The following is a 3,924-nucleotide window of genomic DNA, read 5'->3' on the forward strand; positions in this document are numbered from 1 at the left end:
TAAAATATACCAAAAACGGAGTTGGGTAAACTCTTTGCTTTCATGAGCGTCCTAACTTTATTCTGTACCTATTTCGGTATCTACTGATTTTATTATTAGAATTTTTAGTCATAGTTGGTAATCTGAATTTTGAACTATAAATTTATTCTAACATTACATGTTGGAATACCCGAATTGGCCGCTATAATTATTGTTGTAAACTCATTTATGTTAGATTATTATCAATTTCTTTATACTTTTTTTTTCTTTGCTCTTTTTCTTGAAAGTGATGAATGATCAGTAACATACAGTCTCACCTAAGTACACACTACAATGATTGTACTAAACATGTTATTCTTCAGAGCATATTTATCGAACAAAAATCTACATTCATCTCTATAGCAAATACTTGAGTCTTTTCTTTACCATCTGGATTGGAAACTGCAATGAGACCTGGATTAAAACCTTCCCTTTAGGCGTGTACTATGGAGTGACAATCTGTCTGGTCAGCATCGCCTCGGGGATGTCCGTGCTAACCTTAAACATCCACCACCGAGGAGTTCGGGGGACCGATCGTCTTAGGGGGATTGAACGATATGGAGAATTTTCTTTAAAATATTCATTAGGATAAATGAAAAGAAGAAAACTGTGAATAAATAACTGGGAAATACAATGATTAAATATAGGTTAAACAAATTATTCATTCGGATTAAAACTATTAAATAGAAATGCTATAGTGATTCAGAGTTATTTATGAAATTTCAAGATATTGTAAAAAGAACCGAAAAATGGACCCTTACACATAGAAGTTTATCGAAGAAACCAACTGCTAAAAGATAAGGTATGGGAGGAAGGAGAAGAAATAAACATTTCATTCCCTGGGAATAAAATAGACCCGAGATTTATGATTGAAAATATCCCAACAGAGGAGGAAGAAAATTATTTTCTGATTGCATGGAGAATATGAATCCTTGGCTGAAAGATCTGTTAATTTTTTTTTTTTAATTATCCCTAAAATATTGCTTTATCAAAATCTTAGATTAAAGGGATGAAACTTTACATAAGATAATACCACAAAAGAGAAGGAATATCTAATATATGAACCCGTGGCTGATAGATATGGTAATTTTTTTTTTTAACCATCCCTTCATTAAATATTCCTTTACCAAAATCTTAGATTAAAGGGATGTAATTTTACATAAGATGATACCACAGCAGAGAAGGAATATACACATATGTGATGATAAGCTATAATTACCCAGTACGTATTACAATATGCAGGTATACCAAAAATATATAAATCCAATCCACACCGAGTATGACGAAGATCCAATATCAGAAATTTGTTCCTTAACAGAACATACCGAAGAAGACCGTAGGTTGAATGAGACAATGTGTATGGATTGCAAAGTTCCAATCATAGCGAGATACTTATGCAAGTAAAAAGAAGAGGAGAAAATATACCTGATCATAAAGAACAAGGCTATTGGAAACTTCCCTGCCTCGCAATCTAGGAATCGGGAGTTCGAGGGTTGCTCAAGCCTAATAGTTTCTAGAGGTGTCTGTAACTTCACCACCTTTGTGATCTAGGGTTGGAGTGTTTGAGAGAGTCTATATGTTTACCAGCAGTGTCATCAGCAGTCATTGCCTGGCCCTCCTAGTTCCTGATTTGGTTGGAGACAGGGCTCGGCCGCTGATCACTCTAGGAGATTGACCTGCCCCCGCCCTCTGCCGATCATGATCGATCTTTAAACTGTAATATAAAGTGCTGCCTTATGAACACTCATTCAATGACTGAGTAAAAGCTACAGAAATATGTGAACGTATGGTAATAAAAATAATGGATGTTGGGAAAGGTTTGCAGATGCTGAAGATACATGGATTTGGGGGAAAAGATGCGGGTGATTATGGTGAGTTTTGAGAGATAAAGTTGGTGAAGGAGAAAGATAAGTAAAAAAAAATACTTCCGAGTTTGGTGTCAGGAGGCAATGTGACCTCGAAGTAGGAAATTTTATTCTTTTTCAAGGCTTTTTTATTTGGAGAGAGAGAGAGAGAGAGAGAGAGAGAGAGAGAGAGAGAGAGAGAGCAAATGCAGCCGTTTTTAGTCCATTACAGGGCAAAGACCTCAGACATGTCAATTTATGTTTGGGGTTTAGTCAGTTTTTATTAGGTGATAGCTGGAGATTTTCGTCTGATCGCTCACAGCAAACCAACCTAGTATAGGTGACCCTGACTAGTGCAGCTTTGCTGATCATGGCGATACGCAAGCCCTTTTCACCACGTTAAGGTATCCCCACTCCGTAAGGGATGTATATATATATATATATATATACACACATATATATACATATATATATATATATATACATATATATATATATATACATATATATATATATATATATCCATATATATATAGATAGATATATATATATACATATATATAGATAGATTTATATATATATATATATATATATATATTCCAAATTGAATTTAGAAGCCATGTCACTTTACTTGTTATACAAAACTAAAGAAGGAAGAAATAACCTGCTAATCTTAATTGAAATTTTCCTATTATCTCCCACGATATCTCTAACGACTTCACATGTTTATTTGTGACAGGACATGAAGCCCGACCTGACCCCGTGCTTCACCCTGCAGGACCTCAGACCTGAGCCAACAGTTAGACTAGACTCGATTACAACGGAAAAATTCCACCTTCACGAGATGGACAACATAGAGCACTTCAATGTGTCTCCAAGATTTACTCCAAGGAGAAACGTCCCTTCAAATAACGATGCTCCTTCTAATACGTCATCAGCAGCTGGACAACCTTCAGGTACGATCAGATTACCTGGGGAGTTTTTAGAGAAATAAGATAACGACAGACGAAAGGACGTAAGGTTGGACAAATCGGAGATAAAATTCTATAATGTTTACTTGAATGGTAAAAGTAAATCTAGTTTTTTGAAAATTATGAATAATTGTAAGAATTAAGGTGTTACACATCTGTTAGTTAAGCCTAATAATAACTCCAATATCTGTTATGACCTTAGGCTTGGCAACGTAAAATTAATTACAATATATGAGTAGTCTTTAAACTCTGTAATATAAAGATACCTATAATACCCATTAAGTTTAAGAGTAGTAATAAAATACAATATTTGTTTGTCCTTATGCTAGTTGACATAAAGATAACTACAGTAATTAGTAAGTCTTTAAATCTGGCATTATAAAATAACTGGAATATAAAGATAACTACAAACTGATAAGCTTTTAAGTTTAGTGACATAGATAGGATTATGATAGCTATTAAGTCTACTTCAGTAATAGAATGATAACTACAATCTTAGCAAAATATTTCAGCTCGTTAACAACTATAGTCTTGGTTAAGGCTTTAATCTCGTTAACAACTATAGTCTTGGTTAAGGCTTTAATCTCGTTAACATGAAGATAACAACAATGTATGTCAAGTCTTAAAATTCGGGCGCATGAGTACTATAATCTCTGTCAAGTGTTAAAACTCGGTAACATAAATACTACAATTTATGTCAACTCTTAAAGCTCAGCAACATAAGAACTATAATCTGTTAAGTCTTAAAGCTCGATAACATAAATACTATAATCTCCGTCAATTTTTAAAGCAATGTAACATGAAATTTACAATATCTGTCAAGTCTTAAAGCTCAGTTATATAAATACTATTCTCTGTCAAGTCTTGAAATTCAGTTACATAAATACCACAAATTATGTCAAGTCTTAAAGCTCAGTTACATAAATACTACAATCTCTGTCAAATCCTGAAGCTTGGTAACATAAATACCACGATCTCTGTCAAGTCTTAAAGCTAGGTATCATAAATGCAACAATTCCTGTCAAGTCTTAAAGCTCAGTTACATAAATACTACAATCTCTGTCAAGTCTTAAAGCTCGGTAACATAAATA

At 33.7% G+C, this 3,924-nt stretch overlaps 1 pseudogene; it reads left to right on the forward strand.

Moving 5' to 3' along the window:
* LOC137650883 (neuronal acetylcholine receptor subunit alpha-10-like) overlaps positions 1-2,856 on the forward strand; it is a 56,089-nt pseudogene extending 53,233 nt beyond the window's left edge.
* The last annotated feature ends 1,068 nt before the right edge of the window (positions 2,857-3,924 follow it).

The sequence above is a fragment of the Palaemon carinicauda genome, chromosome 12 (genome assembly GCF_036898095.1).
Source record: "Palaemon carinicauda isolate YSFRI2023 chromosome 12, ASM3689809v2, whole genome shotgun sequence".
Classification (NCBI taxonomy): Eukaryota; Metazoa; Arthropoda; class Malacostraca; order Decapoda; family Palaemonidae; genus Palaemon; species Palaemon carinicauda.